The sequence below is a fragment of the Stenella coeruleoalba genome, assembly GCF_951394435.1.
Source record: "Stenella coeruleoalba genome assembly, chromosome: 16".
NCBI lineage: Eukaryota > Metazoa > Chordata > Mammalia > Artiodactyla > Delphinidae > Stenella > Stenella coeruleoalba.
Window position 1 is genome coordinate 18,988,910 of NC_137162.1, and position 22,243 is coordinate 19,011,152.

At 36.7% G+C, this 22,243-nt stretch overlaps 1 protein-coding gene across 5 annotated transcripts in view; it reads right to left on the reverse strand.

Moving 5' to 3' along the window:
* Positions 1-22,243, reverse strand: part of SHOC2 (SHOC2 leucine rich repeat scaffold protein) — a 114,153-nt gene that overhangs the window by 51,902 nt on the left and 40,008 nt on the right. For 2 of the 5 annotated variants that reach the window (XM_079899378.1, XM_079899374.1), the window contains exon 2: positions 20,566-20,630. The exons of the other annotated variants lie outside the window; for them this stretch is intronic. The gene's annotated coding sequence lies outside the window, so the exon portion shown is untranslated. The remainder of the gene's footprint in view (positions 1-20,565; positions 20,631-22,243) is intronic. 5 annotated transcript variants of the gene reach the window in all.

The following is a 22,243-nucleotide window of genomic DNA, read 5'->3' on the forward strand; positions in this document are numbered from 1 at the left end:
TGAATTTGAAGAAAGATCAGTAGAAATGATCCAATCTGAACAGCAGAAAGAAAAGAGATTTTAAAAACTCAAAAGAGGGCTTCCCTGGTGTCGCAGTGGTTGAGAGTCCGCCTGCTGATGCAGGGGACACGGGATCGTGTTCCGGTCCGGGAAGATCCCACATGCCGCGGAGCGGCTGGGCCCGTGAGCCGTGGCCGCTGAGCCTGCGCGTCCGGAGCCTGTGCTCTGCAACGGGAGAGGCCACAATAGTGAGAGGTCCGTGTACCGCAAAAAAAAAAAAAAAAAAAAAAACTCAAAAGAGCCTCAGTAAGCTGTGGGACAGAAACAAAACGTCTAATATTTGTTTCTTCAGAATCCCAGAAGAAGAGAAGAATGGATATGGGGGTGAAAAATTATTTAAAGAGACAATGACTGAAACATCTGAAATTTGGCGGAGAGGGGTTGGACTTATAGAGACAAAAAGCTGAGCAAATCCCAAACAGGAAAAACCCAAAGAAATTCATTCCCAGAATATGATAATAAAATTTCTGAAAACTAAGGCAGCCAGAAAACAACATAAACCTATAGGGGAACAATGATTTGAATGACAGTGGATTTCTCATGAGAAATCAAACAGGCCTAAGGAAGTGATATTTTTCAAGTGTTGAAAAAGAAAAGAAGTCAAAAAGCCTTCTTCATTCAGCATAAGCATTCTTCAGGAATGAAGGAAATATAATGACATTTTGAGATGAAGGAAAACAAAGAGAATTTGATGCCAGCAGATCTGCTCTAAAATAACTGTCAAAGGAAGACCTTCAGACAAGAAAGCAAACAGAATGAAAATTAGAACATCGGGAATGAAGAAAGATCTATGGAAAGAGTAATAATATGGATTAATATAACTGGCAATTCTTTTCCTCTTCAGTTTTGTAAATTATGTTTGACTGCTGAAAGCAAAGAAGATATCTCTGAGGTGGTTGTCAATGTATATAGAGGTACTAAGACAAGTATATGACAAGGGAATGAGAGTGAAAGGACCTGAGTGATGCTAAGATTACTACATTGTATTTGAAGTGGTAAAATGTTGATACTAGTAGACTATGATAACTTAAGAATGTATGTTGTATTTCCTAGAACAATCACAAGAAAAAATATAGAAAGAAGTATACTCAAAAACACTACAGATAAATTGAAATCTTTGTTCAAGTAACCCAGAGTAAGACAGGGAAAGAGAAAAAAGAAAAACAGAGGGCACAAAAAGAAAATTATGAACTGGCACATTTAAATCCAAATGTAGCAATAATTACATTAAATGTAAACATTCTCAACACACCAATTAAAAGAATTTGTCAGAATGAGTTTTTAAAAACATGACGCAACTATATACCATCTACAAGAAACTCAATTCAAATTTAATAACAAAGGGGGAGGGTTAAAAGTATAGAAAAAGTTATACCATGCAAATGCTAATCAAGGAAAGTTTGAGTGGATGTATTAATAGCAAAATAAAATTCAGAGCAAAGAAAACTACCTGGGACAAAGAGGGAGATTAGACTACAAAAAGAAAATGGTCATTTCTCCAATAAGATAAAACATTTCCTAACTGTGTATGCACCAAAGAACAGAGCTTCAAAAGACATAGTAAAAACTGATAGAACTAAGAAAAATCCACAAATCCACAATTACAGTTGGGGATTTCAAAACCTTCTCAGTAAGGGACAAACTACAGTACAGAAAGTTAGCAAGGATATAAGATAACAAACAAATACCATACATCAAATGGATTTAAATTGACATTTGCAGAATACTCCATTTGATAAAGTAGAATACATATTCTTTTCAAGGCATATGCAACATTCCCCAAGACAGACTATATCTTATATCATAAAAAATCTTAAAGAACTGAAATCATACAAAGTATGTTCTCTTACTATGATGGAATTAAACTAGAAATCACTAATAGGAAGATAACAAAAATCTCCAAACACCTGAAAATTAAACACCATACTTCTAAATAATCTGCGGGTCAAAAACAGTAATAAGGAAAATTAAACTATATATTGAGCTGAATAAAAATAAAACTATATCAGAATTTATGAGATGTAGCTTAAGTAGTGCTTAAAGGGAAATACATATTACTGAATGATTATATTAGATTACATTAGAAAAGAAGAAAAACTGCAGATCAATAATCTAAGTTCCCACATCAAGAAACTTGAAAAGGGCAAAAGGAACACGAAGCAAGCAGAAGGAAAATACAATATAGAACAGAAATCCATGAAATTGAAAACTGAAAAGCAATAAATAAAAATCAGTAAAACTGAAAGCTGGTTCCTTAAAAAGATCAACAGAATTGATAAACATCTGGCAACTCTGACAAAGAAAAAAAAAAAGAGAACACAAATTACCAATATCAGGAATGAAACAGAGAATATAGTTAAATACTCCACAGACATTAAAAGAATAATAAGAGAACACTAAAAATAACTCTTTGGATTTAAATTCAACAAGTTAAAGTGGACCAAATCCTTGATAACCGCAAATTACCAAAACTCACCCAAGATTAAACAGATCATCTAAATAGTCCTATCTATAATTGCTAAAGAAACTGAATTAATAGTTTAAAACTTTCCAAAAAAGGAAATTGCTAGGCACAAATGATTTCACTGGAGAATTCTAACAAAGATTTAAAAAAGAAATAACACCAATTCTACACAGTCTCTTCCAGGAAGTACTCATTTTATAAAGCCAGCATTATCCTGATACCAAAACCAGATAAAGACAATACAACAACAATAAGGGGAAAAAAAAGCAAGCAAGCAAGCTACAGGCCAACAGCCCTCAGAAACAGAGATGCAAAAATCTTCAATGACATATAAACAAATCAATACAGCTTTTACTACTCCTATTGAACACAGTACTTAAAATCCTAACCAGTGCAATAAGGCAAGAAAAAGAAACAACATACAGACTACAAAGGAAGAAATAAGACTGTCCCTGTTTGGAGATGAAATGTTTATCTATGTAGAACACTACAGGGATTCTCAAAAAACTCATAGAACTAATAAGAGAGTTTAGCGTGGTCAAAGGAAACAAGGTCAACACACAAAAATCAATCATATTTCTCTTTGTTAGAAACAAACAAGTGGAAACCAAAATTAATACCATTTGCAATCACTCCAAAAAATTAAATACTTAAGTATATATATAATATGGAATATGTGTGCTTAAAACTATAAAACAATGATGAAAGAAATAAAAAATGACCTTCATTTAAGTTTCCTCCATTTCTTTCTGGGTCTGGATAGCTTTTTACTGCTACACAATATTCCATTGTCTGGATGTCCCATAATTTATTTATCTATTCACCTATCACCTACTGAAGATCATCTTGGTTGCCTCCAAGTTTTGGCAATTATTAATAAAGCTGTTATAAACATTCTTGTGTAAGTTTTTGTTCAGACATAAACTTTCAACTCATTTGGGTAAATACCAAGGAGAGTGATTGCTGGGTTGTAATGATAAGAGTATGTTTAGTCTTGTAAGAAACTAACAAACTGCCTTCCAAAGTAGCTATACCATTTTGCATTCCCACCAGCACTGTTGCTCCACATCTTCGCCAGCATTTGGCAACGTCCAGTTGATTTTGACAAACATGCAAAAGCAACCCAATGGAGGAGAACAGCCTCTCAACAAATGCTGTTGGAATAACTGGACCTCTATAAGCAAGAAAAAGACCTTTGACCTAAATTTCATACCTTATAAAAAAGTTAACTCAAAATGGATCAAAGATCTATGTGAAAAAAAAAAAACTATAAAACTTTTAGAAGAAAACATAGGAGAAACTCTTTATAACCTATGGTTAGGCAAGGAATTAATAAGACAGTAAAAGCACAAACATTAAAGGGAAAAAATTGATAAACTGGACTTCATCAAAATTAAAAACTTTTGCACTGTATTTCACTCAGTTAAGAGGACGAAAAGACAGGCTACAGCCTGGGAGAAAATGTACCAAGAATACATAAAGGACACCTTTCATCAGTAAGAAAACAATCAATCCAATTAGAAAATGGGCAAAAGACTTGTAGAGACACTCCACCAAAGGTAAAAATGACAAATAAGCACATGTAAACATGTTGGACATCATTAGCCATTAGAAAAATGCAAATATAACTACACACTTATTAGAAAGCTAAATTTAAAAATACAGATGTTACCGAGTGCTGATGAAAATGTGGAGAAACTGATGAAAATGTAAAACGGTAGAGTCACTATGGAAAACAATTTGGCAGTTTCTCATAGTTAAACATACACTTGTAGCACACAACCCAACAATTGCACCCCTAGATATTTGTCCTAGGGAAATAAAAACTTGTGTTCACACAAAAATCTGTATACAAATGTTCACAGCAGCTTTATTTGTAATACCTCCAAAGTGAAAACAACCCAAACGCCTTTTACTGGGTGAACTGATAAACTGTGGTACATCCATACAATGGAATACTATTCAACAATAAAAAGGAACGAACTATCCTTGCACACAAAATCTTTGATGAATCTCAGGGGCATTAGGGGTTAGTGACAAAGTATCAAAAGGTTACAAACTACATGATTCTGTTCACATAATATTCTTAAGTGACAAAAGTACAGTGATGGGGACAAATCAGTGGTTATCATGGCTTAGGACTAGGGTGAGAGTGTGACTATAAAGGAGTAGCATGTGGGAGCTTCTTTGAAGTGATGAAATAGTTCTGTACTTTGTGGTGGTGGTTATTGGTGGTTACAAGAATCTACACATGTGATCAAATTTCATAGGACTATGAACCCCCATCCTCCAAAAAAAGACTGCATGGAAAAACTGGTGAAATCTCAAACAAGAACTGTAGTTTCATTAACAGCATTGTGCCAATGTCAACTTCCTGGTTTTGATAATTGTACTACAGTTATGTAAGATGTTATCATTGGTGAAAAATAAGTAAAGGGTACAGGAGAACTCTCTGTACTAATAATTTTATAAATTCTATGAGTCTAAAATTATTTCAAAAGAAAAATGTAAAAAATAAAATACAATGGACGATACAAATCTACCATATGTAGATTACAAAGAAGTATACTGGCGTTTCTTAAATAAGTGAAAGTTTAAAAGGCACATTTAAAAAAAGCATATTTTGAAAATCAAAATTTTTTAAAATAAGTGAATAAGCAATTCAAATTGGCTGGGAAAAGATTCTCTCAATCTTGTTCAGTATAAGATAAAAATATATACCCATTCATAGATATCACTTGATTTGGTTAAGTACATATTTCAACTGACTGGACTATAAGCAGAAAGAAAAAATTTAAGTGGGAGTGCAGTGAAGGAAACTTTAGGACAAGGAGCCCTTGATGAAAAGATATATATACAAAGATATAAAACTAGCAAAAGTACCACAGACCACAAGTTGCAAGCAGTTGTATCTGAAGAAGCAGGGTGTTTTTGTTTTTGTTGTTTTTAGGTCAATTCCATATTTTATTTGTATTTGTATTTAAGAAGGCTACAATGATGCCTGGCATATGACAAATATTTTTTGAGTGAACAAATCAAACAATTCATCTCTTCTATATAAACTGCACAAAATTATAAAGCTAACAATCAGATTATTGTTAGTGACTATATTTTGCAACACATTTTATACTAAGTGATTGTTCATATCAAGTTCTTTGATCTTTTATTCAATCATGCTACATGTTAGAAAAGCAGAGGTCAGAAAATCTTTATATATAAATTTTTATGAGTATCATTAATAGTAAAACCACAGAGTCAATAATAGAACAAAAATGAAAATAATCTGTCAGATCTCTCAAAATTTGAGTATTGTGCCATTAGGAACATTTTTGAAGATAATTCAGTAGTGGTAATGACTATCATGTTGGGGTGAGGTTAAAAAAGAAAAAAATGCTGAATATATTATGATAAGTAGTCAAGGAGGAATTACTGCAAAATGTTTTATGTATATGGAAAAGCATTAGAAAAGAAAATTGGAAAATAATGGACTGTTTTATTGTGGAGGTAATGGGACTATATATAATTTGAAAAATTTTTTTATTGGAGTATAGTTGATTTACAATGTTGTATTGTTTTATTTTTATTAATCATACCTTAATAGTACTTATACCAAAAAAATTTAAGCATATTCAAGGACATTGGCTAAAGAAAAAACAAAACAAAACAAAACTGTAGCATGATAGACAATCTCATAGTCTGAGTTTCACAGAAAATAAGGCCCGAGGCAAAACTTAGGTGCTAGAACCTGTTTCTCCATGCCTTCAACCTGAGCTGGCCTTTTTAACTTTCATTAACCTATAGAATGTAACAAAAACAATTCTGTACCAATTTAGACTGCAAGAGGCCTTGCATGCTTCTGCTCTCTCTCTCCAGACCCTTGCCTCTCTATGTGAACAGACCAGGGCTAGCCTGGTATAGTAGGGTGGTCTTTAAAGTCATGGATTGTAAAAACCTGCTGAGCCCACAGAAGCCACTTCAGGCAATGAGGCATATATGGACAGTAGATGAAACTACACAGGTGACTCTACAAAGCCCTCAATTTAGTAATTTTTATCTAAGTTTCATGCTACCCACATACTTAATAAGCCTATTTCCACTATTTATAACTCTTGTCATATCCTACGATTATTATGACAATGACCTCTAAATTATATGAAAGTATTTTACTCGTTGTTTCTTATATGTCTTTATACTCTTCCCTCTCCCCAACTGGCATGTAAGTTCAATGAGAGCAGAACTTTTTCAATGCTGAACGAATCTGCTCTTAAGTACTGGTTGAAACAAAAAACTACAGAAGACAGAGCAATGAGATTACCTCAGATAATGTGTTTCTTGGTTAAAAAATTCTATTTTTCCCCGAGGTCCCCTGAAAGCAGTCTTACTCCATAAGACTTCCATAAGATAGAGTCCTTGTCTCTCTTCTTCACAGGTATACTGTTAGCATCTGTATCAGTCTGGAATATAGCAGATGCTGAATAAATATGAGCTAAATGACTAAGTCAAATTGAGAGAGTATCCCTGATAGTATGGATAAATTCAAAACTTGTTTATAGCTTACAAACTAAGACTATATAACATATTAAAAGAATGAAATCAGATATTTAAACTTAATTTCAAAGAGAAAAGTGTTTTAAGAAATCATTGCACAGAAAATGACTTTACTATCCTTTTAATGCCAACATAAACATTTTCTTGTCACCTAACTAGGTACTGACAGCTGATTCTAGATAGCCAAGTCTTTGATTCTTTATTCACAGAGTCAATCAGTGGCAGAGGCAGGAATGAACCAAAGCTTTACTTTCTAGGAATCTTTCTGCTACCGCATTCTACTATACCATACATACATAACTAATGGATACGTTATTTCCACTTATACCCAGCTACTTGAGTAAATTATTACAAATTCTTTCCTATATAAATACATAAGAATTTAACTTATTAAAATCATTTACAAGAATCACACTTATTTGTATCTTCCCACAAAGTTAGGTACCATGTTAAGTGTTATATTAACTGAATTGAGGAAACAGAGTTTTTTCCCTTGGGAGCTCACAACTTAAGAAAAGGTATACTGATTTGGACACAATGTCAATGCTGTATGTTATTAGCTAGATCATATTTTAGGCTATAGCAGCCTTTGTTTTTCTCATGTAGGCTCAGAACCAGAAAATCACAAATTTTATTTGTTTTGAACCAACTTACTACTAAGGACTCCTGCCCCAAATAATTCTAGTTCTAAACATGTATATTCCTTTTCCTCTTCACATAAAAGCAGACAATATTTTTCAGAGTTTATATTTTGACATATTAATAAAAAACTTTCAGCATTTCCACACTGGTAAGTCTAACAGTCAGTTCCTCATCCTTGTCTTACTCAAAACTATCGACAGCATTTAACAAGACTGATCATCCTTCTCTCCTTGAAACACTCTACAATTGGCTTCCAGGATACCACTCTCCCTTGGTATCTCACTGGCACTCCTCAGTAGCCTGTGCTGGTTCCTTCCCATCTTCGCAATCTCCAAACATAAGAAATTCCCAGGACTCACATCTCTTCTCTGTCGTACTCACTTTCAAGTAGGGACTCGATGATTTCACCCAGTCCCATTATTTTAATGCTACCTACACGCTCTCGATGCTCAAATACCATCTCCAACCTGGATGTTTTTCCTTAACTCCAGAGATCTGTATATCCAGTTGCCTATTTGGCATCTCTACTTGGATATGTAACAAGCATCTCAAATTAAAATGACTTAAGTTGAACTCCTGAATGTGTTCCATCTTCTCAATCTTCTTCTCCATCTCAATAAATGGCAAGTGCATCCTTTCAAATGCTCAGGCCAAAAACCGTGGAGGCTTCCTTGACTTTTCTTTCACTCAATCTGACATCCAATCCATCAGAAAACACCATTGCTCTATCTACCAAGAATCCAACCACTTCATACTACCTCCGCATTTAAAAGCCCCCATCACCTCTTGCCTGGACTGTTAGCCTTCTGGCCTCCTACGTTCCATCTTTACCCCCTTAACAAACTGTTCTCTTAGCAATCACTGTGATCCATTTAACTGTTAAGCCTGATTATGTCACTCTTTTACTTTAAAAAATCTGATGGTTTCCCAGGCTCTTACTCTGACCTTCAAGAGCCCTTTCATGCTCTAGTCCTTTCTCTCTCTATATAGTCCTTTCTCCCAAATATCCACATTGCTTGCTCCCTACTTAAATATCTCATTCTTGACTACAACATATAAAATAAAAATATCTCTTTCCTATTCTTCTTCCTCTGCTTTATTTTTCTTCGCAGCACTCATTACCTGGCAAAAAATATACTTAATGATTGATTTTGTTTATTGTCTCCCTCTCTCCCAAGAATGTGAGCTCTCTGAAAGCAAGGACTTCTGATTGTTTGGTTTACAGCTGTATATTCAGAGCCTAGAACCTGGCCAATACTAGATGCCCATTAAGTATTTAACACATAAATGAAAGAACAAATGAAAAAACCCAGATAATAATTTTTTAGAATTCCTTCCTCTTTAGTAAATATAAATGATTAGTTTCAAAATACCTTTTATACCTCAATAAAACAAAAACTAAAATGAAAAATATAGAAGGCACAATATAGAATTGTGTCATTTCCCATACCTATCAAGAGTTACCACTACAATAACAAGATACAAAGGATTTCATTGAGTGATATTATGACATATACTATTCAACTTAAGATACTTTTGTTTATTTTAAGATTGCTTCTGTCACAGCTGTTTGTCAACTTGTTTGGGGAACAGAAACAGAGGAAACAGAAAGGCAGGAAATTTTAATAAATTTTTTTCATATAATTGAAAACAATTATCCTAAAATATATTTTATACCCTGCAAGTACTGACTTGAAATGATTACTTTTTGTCTCACATTTCTAATCCATTTATTACTATTCCCTAGAATTAAGGAAACATTCTAATTACGAATTCAAAAACTTCTGTCCAAACTTTGGACCTGAAAGGAAATACTACCAAGAAAACCCCAAGGGAGATGTGAGGAAAGAGAAAACAGTGAGTGTTTTTTACATAAAAAGGACACTATCATCATCTAAATAAACTTTTATCTAGTTCTCACTGGGCACCTGAATTAATGATGCCATGCATAAAAGATAAAATTAAACTAGCAACATATTGTACTAATAAGTAAGCAAAGCAGACTAATGCAAAAGGAGAAAAAGAACAATGCTGAATTATAATGAACTGATATGCTCAATTTTTAAAAAATGAAAACATTCCAATTCATATATTCCTTAATTTTTTTCATCCTATAACAGCAAGTAGAAATCTCTGGGAAACCTAACAAAATAGTAACATTAGCTGAAACCTGCTTGACACACAAAGGGAGCAACATACTGAAATCCACAACTTACTGTTTCCTTTATGTAAGGGGAACAAAGTCTCATAAGTGGAACACTCTTAGTCTTTTGGTGTTAACTAGCCCTTAATCATAAGTCACTGGCTTCATGTTGGTTTATCCTCTCAGTTTTTAACCTTCCACTGATTATATCAAATCTCTACTGTCCATATTATACATGAGGCCTAAGGTTTAAATAAACTTAGCCTTTTCTCATGCCATTCTCAAGTCACTAAAGTTCCAAACACTTCTCCCCTCTACCCACTAGAGTTCTGTATTGCATTCTCCTTTGTGTTCACTGTCTTCAGGCTCAGTCATTTTCCCATGTGTCCTCACAATGTAAGACTCTTACACTCCAGAGCTGCCAATCAATCAATTCTTAACATCTTAACAACTTGGGTCACAAGTCCCACTTTTGGAGCTGAGCTTGCTGATAATTTCTCCTTTGACCATCCCAGCATTTCTTAAACCAATTACCTCTTCACAGTTTTAATTTTAAATCCTAAACAATAATCCAATCTCTACACCAAGTTTTAGCTTTTTCTATTTCTTTTCCCTCTGGCTTCCTCGAATGATCAATTCCCAAGCGTCTCAAACTCCGTGTTACTTCTTATTGTGCCCAATCCCCACAACTCTTACCATATTCTTAACCTTCACTAAGCTATTACGTAAGATTCCAAATTCATCTCCCTGACTCTAAATTCTAAACAGCAACCCCTTCTCCATCCCAACCAGTGATGCCAGACTAAGCATCTTCAGGCTAAATCACTGATTTGAAGCCACTCCCCTACTCAACACACACACAAATAAGTACACATACATATACCTACACATATGTATAAACACACATTAGGTTTCTCCATAATCAGGCTCCAATCTATCTTTTCCATGTTTACCTTTTGCACCCTTAATACACTCTCCATTCCAGTCTTACCATACTATTGACACAGTAGGCTTAAAATGCTTTCATATAACCATATCTTTGCTCGGACTGCTCCTTCTGTGGGGATGATCTTTTCCTCCTCTCCACATTTACTCCCTAGTCTCCCTGGCCATACCCTGTATACACTATCCTCATCAGTATTCTATTTCCTGAACAGAAGGTACTGCTTCCTGTGTCCATACCTATACTCTTGCTGTTTGCTCCTCTGCTTGTACGTCTTCCCCGTTCACATCTGTTCCTTTTCCAAGTACCACCTTTCCAGATGAACCCATAAACATCTCTTGAGACTTCTGGGAATCACTTTTGCCAGAAAGTCTTTCCTACATTCTTCTGATTAGGCTAGGTATCTAGCCTCCTCCTCCTGGGAGGAGCTCTTATGAATGTCTGTCACTATATAACATGAATTTTTAAAAAATTACTGGTTTTATTTTAAGTTCCTAGGTAAATCTTTACACCTCAAATTCTTGTTAACTTTCACAACAGCAGTATACTTGTCTTTTATATATTCTCTCTGTTCCTTTTAGGATCTGTGTTTTTCTTATTTCTTTAGTAAATCTGTAATAACATTGTTGAGTGTCAAAAAATTAAGCACATCTATTCTGCATCCTGAACAACTCAATACTAAAGCAACTGAATGTTGCAGAGCAAGTTGGGCATCCACCCGAGTGATCGTGGGAGGTGACAAATCAAAATGTCCCACAGCAGAAAGAGTCATAGCCCAAGCAGATTAAAGAGGTATAAGTATAGAAGACCCACTGCATCTTGGATTGCAGAGCCTGGGTGAGATGTGAAAGACAATCCCACAAGAGGCAGCTCACTATAGGGTATCAGTGCCTGAGCAGGACAGGGTGGATATCAACATGTACTGGTAACACACAAGAGGTATTAGAGTTCAAGTGAGGTGGGGATGGGTATCCTCATAGGGAGATGGCTCAGCATGGAGAATCAGAGTCTTATTGGGACAAGAAGAGCATCCACAGGTGGTGACAAACCAGTGTGCGATACTGGAATCTAAGAATGGTGAGGACCATGTCTACATGGAGGGGTGAGTGGTTAAGGGGTAGGTGGCATGGCATGGAAAGTTACGAGTCCAAGCAAGGTGAAGAGGTCATCTATGCAGAGTGGTCTGACAGGGGGAGTCAAAGTCTGGGTGAGGTGGGGGGTGGAGGTTTGGGAGGACTTCCAAACATGGAGGCCTGTCAGCACAGGATGTCAAAGCCAAGTGGAGGTGACATCAGAGAAAACAGTACAGTAAGTAACTCTGAAAATTCTCTCCTCCATAAAAACAGCAAGAAAAATGACAAAAACAGTTGGAATAAACTCTATCAGAACTCTCAAAATTAGCCAAGAGCTTGTACCCAGGATGCATTTACAAAAAGGAAGAAAGGATCTCAGTAAGAACAACAAGCTTTGTGACATTTTAACTTGCCCTAGCCCCTTCCCCTGCTCTCCAAATCCATGACAGCCTTGAAAAATTACAGTCCACATTCCCAGCTCAGCTTAGCAGACACCAGACGGAACAGAACAAAGCTGGAGCTCATTCAAAGCTTCATTCACCAACAGCCCCTCCGAATTATCACTATTTGACCTGTCTGGTGGCTCCTGGAAAGACCCCATTTGCAACACTACCTGTATTTGACTTAACTCAGAACTTACTCAGTGCAAAAGACCTTTTCCCCAAGAGGACGTTTGTTGAAAACAATTACAGGCGAGTATTTTATCCTCACAGTTGCTTAAGGCAGTGAACAACAGTTGGGGCAAACAGACTAATCAAAAAGATTGAAAGGAATATCTCAGAATGAGATATCATAGGAACTTTGAAAAGCTCCCACGTTCCTGGGAATCTAGAAGCTTATGTACACACTTAATGCTATGTGCATGGCTAGAGCTGTGTGTACACTCAGCAAGACCTGAGAAGGCCCTAAGGTATCACTTTTGACAAACTAACTTTGGAGCTGTGTACAAGCAGAAAGCAACAGCTAAGGCAGTTAACTGCCTGGATGAGTGCTGAAGGTATGCCCTAATACACACAGAGGTCTTTGGCAAAGACTGGGAGATTTACTGGTTGCAGGCATTTAAAGAAATCTCTGCCCAATCATTAGCCAACCACTAAGCTAACCAAATAGTGACTTCACTGGCCACATGAAACAGAATTAGTTCACAAAGTTACTACACCAACAGCAACCACAATAAGCAGGAACAATAAACACCCCCAGAAAGGGGGCAAAATCTAATTTCCATAATTACCACATTTTGTTATTTAAAGTGTCCGTTATTTGGACATTTTTATGCTATCTAAGATGCTCACGTTATTTAAATGTACATTTAGTATTTTAAATGTCCATAGTTTCTCAATAAAAAATTACAAGACAGGCAAAGAAATAAGAAAGAATGGCCCAAACACAGGAAGAAAAGCAAACAACAGAAACTGTCCCTAAGGAAATTCAGATGTTGGACTTACTAGACAATGACTTTAAGCCAGCTATTTTAAATATGAGCTAAAAGAAAACATGTCTATAGAACTAAAAGAAGGCAAGAGAAAAATGTCTCACCAAACAGAGAATGTGAATAAAGAGAAAAAAAGTTACTAAAAATATTAAATTCTAGGGCTTCCCTGGTGGCGCAGTGGTTGAGAGTCCACCTGCCGATGCAGGGGACATGGGTTCGTGCCCCGGTCCAGGAAGATCCCACATGCCGCAGAGTGGCTGGGCCCGTGAGCCATGGCCACTGAGCCTGCGCGTCCGGAGCCTGTGCTCCTCAGCAGGAGAGGCCACAATAGTGAGAGGCCTGCGTACTGCAAAAAAACACACAAAAAAACAAAAAAACAAAAAATAAAATTCTAGAGTTCAAAGTACAATAACTTTGAACTCTAGAAATGAAAAATTCTCTAGAAAGGTTCAACAGCTGATATAAGCAAGCAGAAGAAACAATGAACTCAAAATAGGTCAACTGATATTATCCATTGAGGAATAGAAAGAAAAGAGACAGAAGGAATAGAAAGAAAAAAGAATGAAGAAAAATACACAGAGCATCAGAGATCTGCGCACACCATCAAGTGAACATTTTAAATAACAATACACATAAATAGAGTCCTGGAAGGAGACGAGAGAAGGTGGCAGAAATACTGGAAGAAGTAAGGGCCAAAAATTTCCTTCCAAGTTTTGAAGAAAAACATTAATCTACACCTCCAAGAAGCTGAACAAACTCCAAGCAGAATAAACTTAAAGAGATCTACACATAGGCACATCCTTACCAACTGCTAAATGACAAAGACAAAAAAAATAAATCTTGAAAGCAGCAAGAGAAGCAACTCATCATGTATGAGACATAAGAAGATTAACAGTCACTTCCACAAGTCATTTCTTTTCAGAAAATATGGAGGCCAAAGGCAGTGGGAAGACATACTCAAAGTTCTGAAAGGAAAACCAAATAAACAAAAAATGTCAAGAATTCTATATGCAGCAAAACTACCCTTCAATAAAGGTAAAATTAAAACATTCCCAGATAAGCAAAAACTAAAAGAATTTGTTGCAGACCTGCCCTACAAGAAGTGCTAATGTGAGTCCTTCAGGCTGAAATGGAAGGGCACTAGACAATAACTCGAATACAAATAAAGAAAGAGCACTGGCAAAAGTAACTACAAAAATAAATATAAAAGACACTATAAATGTATTTCTTGCCCATAGCTTTTTTCTCCTATCCAATTTAAGAGAACTGCACAAAGCAGTAATTATAAATGTGTTGATGGGCACACAATGTACGAAGATGTAATTCTGTATGACAGTAACAGCAAAAGGTGGGGGGAGGAGTGGAGCTAGCTATATAGGCACAATGTTTAAGTAGACTGTTGAAATTAACGTGGTTTAATCCAAACTAGATTCTTATGACTTAATATGTTAATTGTAGGACAGCCACTAAAAAATGACAAAAGAATTTTAAAAGTACTCTAAAAAATATCTAACACAGAAGAAGACAGTGATGGAGGAAAAGAGAAACAAAAAACATGTGACACACAGAAAACAAAGTAGCAGGGTGCAAATTCTACCTTATCAATAACTAAATGTAAATAGATAATATTAAACCCTCAATTTAAAAGCCATTAGTTCGTAGAATGGATTAAAAAAAAAGTGATCCAACTGTATGCTGTCTACAAGGGATAACAGTTTAGATTAAAACACATGAATAGATTGAAAGTAAAATGATGAAAAAAGGTATACCACACCAATACTAACCAGACAAAACAGACTTTAAGACAAAAATTATTACTAAAGACAAGGGACATTTTATAACAATAGAAGGGTAAATCCATCAAGCAGATAAAACAATTACAAACACATATGCACCTAACAGAGCATCAAAATATATTAAATGAAAACTCACAGAATTGAAGGGAAAAAACAGATGATTCAACAATAATAGTGACTTCAATACCCTACTTTCAATACTGGGTAGAACAACTAGACATATCAACAAGGAAATAGAAGACCTGAACAACACTATAAGCCAACTAGGCCTAAGAGACATTTATCAATACTCCACCAAACAACAGCAGAATATTCACACTCTTCTCAAGTGAACAGAAAACATTCTCTAGGACAAACTATATTTTGGAACGTAAAACTTTAAGTTTCTGTAAGTAAAATGGAAAATACATTCTCCAACCACAAAGTAATAAAATTAAAAATCAACAAAAGAAAGAAATCTGAAAAATTCACAAATATGTAGAAATTAAAAACCACATTCCTAAAACAATCTATGAAGAAACCACAAAGGGAATTAGAATCCCAAGCAGATGAGAAGAGTGTCCACACAAGAGGGTGTCCAATTCCCTAGCAAAGGAAGTCAGAGCCCCTGTAAGCCAAGGAAGGTGTTACTAGAAGTGGCCTGATGTGGACTATCAAACCTGAGCCAGATAAGGAGAATACATAGCTCTGCAGACCCAGGTATTTGGCAGACATTTTCTTAAAAATGAAGCAAGTGAGCCCATCACTTCACATAAAACAACTGAGAATATTTGTTGCCAATGACAAAATTAGAGTTAAAACAAAAATCAGAACTTTGGAAAACACGTATCTTCTTATCATGAGCTTGAAAAGCTACTCAGTATTTAAAGACTTTTCTTTCTTTTTTTTTTTGTGGTACACGGGCCTCTCACTGTTGTGGCCTCTCCCATTGCGGAGCACAGGCTCCAAACGCACAGGCTCAGCGGCCATGGCTCACGGGCCCAGCCCCTCCGCAGCATGTGGGATCCTCCCGGACCGGGGCACGAACCCGCGTCCCCTGCAACGGCAGGCGGACTCTCAACCACTGCACCACCAGGGAAGCCCTTTGAAGACTTTTCTGATGAGATCAGTGGCATTATTAACAAATGTGGATGTTTAAAATATTGTACTATAAAGTGTGCCAACATTGAGGAAATCTACATAACTCAATAAAACAGTATTTTCCAGTTGACTAATTTATGATGATTCGAAAATCACAAATGGGTAACAGAGCCACTCAAATTACAAGACAAATGAATGAGCCATATTGTAATGGAATGAAAAGTCCACAGGTTGGCACTGGAAAAGCTGAACATCCATAGGCCAAAAGGAAAAGAAAAGAGGAGAGGAGAGAGAGGACAGGAGAGGAGGAGGAGGAGGGAGGGAGGAGGGAGGGAGGAAGGAGAAAAATAAAAAAAGAACCTCAATCTGAATCTCACACTGTACAAAAATTAATTCAATTAATTTAAAATTAATTAAATAAAAGCTAACTCAAAATTATGATATTTTTAGATATAAAATGTAAACCTATAAAACTTGGAGAAGTAAAGAAATGAGAAAATCTTTGGGACCTAGAGCCAGGTGAAGATCTCACAGGCATGACACCAAAAGTACAACCCATAAAAGAAAAAGATTGATAAACTGAACTTCATTAAAAATTTAAAATTTTGCACTGCAAAAGACCCTGTTAAGAGGATGGAAAGACAAGCTATGGGAGAAAATATGTGAAAACCTCATATTCAACAAAGGTCTTACATCTAAACACATAAAGAACTCTCAAAACTCAACATTAAAAAAACAACCCAACTGGAAAATGGGCAAAAGAGAGGTGTAAACATTTCACCAAAGAGCAGATACATATGGCAAATAGCACAAGTAAGGTGTTCAACATCATTAGCTATTAGGGAAATGAAAATTAAAACCACAATGAAATATTACTACACTCTGTCAGAGCACCTTAAATAAATAAAAAATAGTAATAACATTAAATGCGGACAAGAATGCAGAGAAGCCAAATATCTTATATACTGCTGGTGGGACGGTAAAACAGAGGTGAATACAAAAATTCTGAAAAAATAGTTTAGTGATTACTTATAACTAATTAGTTATAACGTATAACTAATATGTATATGGTACATATACCTACCATATAATCCAGCATTTCACTCTTCGGCATTTACCTCAGAAAAATGAAAACTTGTGCTCACACAAAAAACCTGTAGACTGGGACTTCCCTGGCGGTCCAGTGATTAAGACTCTGCACTCCCCAGTGTTTAAGAATCTGCCGGCCAATGCAGGGGACATGGGTTCGAGCCCTGGTCTGGAAAGATCCCACATGCCACAGAAGCAACTAAGCCCATGCACCACAACTACTGAGCCCACGCGCCTAGAGCCCATGCTCAACAAGAAAAGCCACCGCAATGAGAAGCCCGTGCACCTCAATGAAGCGTAGCCCCAGCTCACCGCAACTAGAGAAAGCCCACACGCAGCAACAAAGACCAAATGCAACCAAAATTATAAATAAATAAAATACTCCGCGCTCCCAATGCAGGGGGCCTGGGTTCAATCTCTGGTCAGGGAACTAGATCCCACGTGCCGCAACTAAAAGATCCCACATGCCGCAACTAAAAGATCCCACATGCCACAACTAAACATCTCACGTGCTGCAACTAAAGATTCCACATGCCGCAACTAAATATCTTGCATGCCGCAACTAAAGATCCTGCACGCAGCAATGAAGATCCTGCACAGAGCAACGAAGAACCGGCGTGCTGCAACTAAGACCCTGCACAGCCAAATAAATAAATAATATATTTTTTAAAAAACCCTGTACACCAATGTTCATACCATTTATTTGTAATCCCCCCACCCACCCAAAAAAGGAATCAATCCAAAAGTCCTTTGGTGAGTGAATGGTTAAACTCTGGTACATTCACACAAGGTAACACTACTCAGCAAAAAAAGGAATGAGCTACTGATATATGCAACAACCTGGCTGGATCTCAAGGCTATTAAGTTTAATGAAAAGGTCAATCTGAAAAGTTTACATACTTTATAATTCAATTTATGCAACATTTTTTGAACTGATGAAACTATACAGATGGAGAATGGAACAGGAATTTTCAAGGGATAAGGACAAGGTAGGGAGGGAGAGTTCCTTTGAGGTGATGAAACCATTCCATATCTTAACTGTGAACCTATACATGGGATAAAAACATGCAGAATCATAGACACACACAAAAACACCTAAAAAGAAAGGCAAAAAACAGAATATGGTCTTATAGTCCCGTATAGTATCAATGTCAATCTCCTGGTTTTCATATTGTACTCCAATTATATAAGATGCTAACATTAAGGGATGCTAAGTGAAGTGTTATTTTTGCAACTTCCTATGAGTCTATCATTATTTCTAAATAAAAAGTTAGGGGGAAAAAGTTCATTAATATAGGTTTAAATTCTACATTGCAGTTAATCTTCAAGAAGTTATTTATCACTGCCATTTTAAACTAGTTATCATTGAATATCTTCAATTATCTGAAAAGGATATTAAAATATTCCAACTACATATATGTTTGAGGACTGATTTTCTTCATATTCTTCAGCCAAAATAACATATTGCAACTGATTGGAAACAATTATGAGAATTCAGCCATTATCTGTTAAGGAAGACATTAAGGAAATTTGCAAAAAATGTGAAACAAATCCACCTGTTTTGAAAAGTAGTTATTTTTCATAGAAGTTTTTATTTATATTACATGTAATATGTCTTTTAAAAATTAATTTTTAAATTCCTTAATTTTAATTTCTAATATAGTAAATATGAGTAAATATAACCGTTATATAAATAAGTTCTAAAGTTCCAAATAATTTTTTAAGACTGTAAAGTTGTTCTTAGGCCAAAAGGATAGAGAACTGCTGCTAAAATACTCAGGGATGATGGAGCATCAGATGAACATCTTAATCTCAATTAATTTGGGAAAAAACAGGTTATTTTACTGAACTCCAAACTTCTAAGTTTGTGAACATTTAACAACTTTTAAAATGTTAATTAGAAATAATAGAAACAAAAGAACATGCTACAGACTAGGAACAGATCTTTGTAACTCATTTCTAAAAAAGGATTTGAGTCTAGAAAACATAAAAAACTTAGCAGATTTCTAAGAAAAGGCAAATACTGCACTAAGAAGTGGGCAGGCAATTCACAGGAGATATTTAAAAGTCCATTAAATACTCAATAGCACTAATAATTAGAGAAATATGAAAAGCTGTAACTGCCATCAGGTTAGCAGGTGAAAAAGTCTGCTAAAACCAACATGGGAGAAAGTGGAGCTGTGAGAACTCACACTCTGCTGGTAAAAGTATCAATTGTCAAAACGACTTTGGAGAGTAACATGGCAAAAATTTGATGAATTAGAAAATGTCCAGGTAAACCCATTTGATCTATCAATTCTACTTCTAGGTATTTACAGTATGAAAACTTCTGTATTTGCACAAGGAGCCACTGCGGCAAGGTTATACTACCCAATGGAAAAATAAATCACTACACCTAAAGGAAGCAACAGAAACAGATCTCAGAAGAGATGGTAAACAATAAAAACAAGACAAAAAAACAGAAAATTCCTTCCAGAATTAGCTCAAGATAGCAGAGTAGAAGGATGTGCACTCACCCTTTTTTATGAGAACACCAGAATCACAACTAACTGTTGAACAACCATCCACAGAAAAAAATGCTAGAACCTACCAAAAAAGATACCCTACATCCAAAGACAAAGAATAAGCCACGACAAGACAGTAGGAGGGGTGCAACTGCGATGAAATCAAATCCCATACCCATGGGTGGGCAACCACAAACTGGAAAACAATTATTCTACAGAAGTTCTCCCACTGGACTGAAAGATCTGAGCCCCATGTCAGGCTTCCCAGTTGCCTGGGGGTCTGGCAATGGGAGGAGTCCCTGCCAGAGAATCTGGCTTTGAAGACCAGCAGGATTTGATCACAGGATTTCCACAGGACTGGGGAAAACAGAAACTCCACTCCTGGAGGGCACACACAAAGTCTCGTGTGAACCAGGACCCAGGGGAAAAAAGCAGTGACCTCTTAAGAGACTGGGCCAGACCTAACTGCTAGTATTGGAGGATCTCCTGCAGAGGCAGAGGGTGGTTGTGGCTCACTGCGGGGACAAAGACACTGGCAGCAGTAGTTCTGGGAAGTACTCATTGGCTTGAGACCCTCACCTCCCGGAGGCCACCATGAGCCCCACCAAACAGCCTGTAGGCACCAGTGCTGGGTCGCCTCAGGCCAAACAACCAACAGGGAGGGAACACAGCCACACCCATCAGCAGACAAGTGGGTTAAAGTTTTACTGAGCACAGCCCTACCCACCAGAGGGACAAGACCCAGGCTCCACCCACCACCCCTTCCTCCCAGTCAGGAAGCTTGCACAAACCTCTTAGATAGCTTCATCCACCAGAGGGCACACAGCAGAAGCAAGAAGAACTACAATCCTGCAGCCTGGGGAACAAAAACCACAATTATAGAAAGTTAGACAAAATGAAACAGCAGAGGAATATGTCCCACATGAAGGAACAAGATAAAACCCCAGAAAAACAACTAAGTGAAGTGGAGATAGGCAACCTTCCAGAAAAAGAATTCAGAATAATGATAGTGAAGATGATCCAGAAGCTTGGGAAAAAAATGGAGGCAAGGATCAAGAAGATGCAAGAAATGTTTAACAAAGACCTAAAAGAACAAAAGAACAGATGAACAATACAGTAACCGAAGTGAAAAATACACTAGAAGGTATCAATAGCAGAATAACTGAGGCAGAAAAATGGATAAGTGACCTGGAAGACACAATGGTAGAAATCACTGCTGAACAGAATAAAGAAAAAACAATGAAAAGAAATGAAGAATATCTAAGAGACCTCTGGGACATTAAAACACACCAACATTTACATTATAAGGGTCCCAGAAGGAGAAGAGTGAGAGAAAGGACCTGAAAATATATTTGAAGACGTAACAGCTGAAAACATCTCTAATATGGGGAAGGAAACAATCACCCAAGTCCAGGAAGCACAGACAGTACCAGGCAGGATAAACCCAAGGAGGAACATGCCAAGACACATAGTAATCTAAATGACAAAAATTAAAGACAAAATATATTAAAAGCAACAGGGGAAAACAACAAATAAGACACAAGGGAATTCCCATAAGGTTATCAGCTGATTTCTCAGCATAAACTCTGCAGGGCTGAAGGGAGTGGTACAATATATTTAAAGTGATGAAAGGGAAGAAGCTACAACCAGAATACTCTATGTAGCAAGGCTCTCATTCAGATTTGACAGAGAAATCAAAAGCTTTACAGACAAGCAAAAACTGAGAAAATTCAGCATTACCAGACCAGCTTTGCAATAAATGCTAGACGAACTTCTCTAGGCAGGAAGAGTCCAGCAACTTTAGCAAACCTTGTACATATACAGACTGCTATATCAAAACCTCATGGAAACAGCAAACCCCAAAACTACAACAGATACACAAACAAAAGGAGAAAAAGCCACCCAAACACAACACTAAAGATGGTCATCAAACCACAAGAGAAGAAAACAAAAGAGGAAAGGAAGGGGTTTTCCCTGGTGGCGCAGTGGTTGAGAGTCCGCCTGCTGATGCAGAGGACATGGGTTCGCGCCCTGGTCTGGGACGATCTCACATGCCGCGGAGCGGCTGGGCCCGTGGGCCGTGGCCACTGGGCCTGCGCGTCCAGAGCCTGTGCTCCACAGCGGGAGGGGCCACAACAGTGAGGGGCCCGTGTACCGCAGAAAAAAGAGGAAAGGAAGAAAAAAGACCTACAAAAACAAACCCAAACAATTAAGAATATGGCAATAGGAACATACATATCAATAATTACCTTAAATGTAAACGAATTAAATGCTCCACCCAAAACACAAAGAATAGATACAAAAACAAGACCTGTATATATACTGCCTACAGGAGACCCACTTCAGACCTAGGGACACATACAGACTGAAAGTGAGGGGATGGAAGAAGGTACTATATGCAAATGGAAATCAAAAGAAAGCTAGAATAGCAATACTCATTTCAGACAAAATAGACTTTAAAATAAAGAC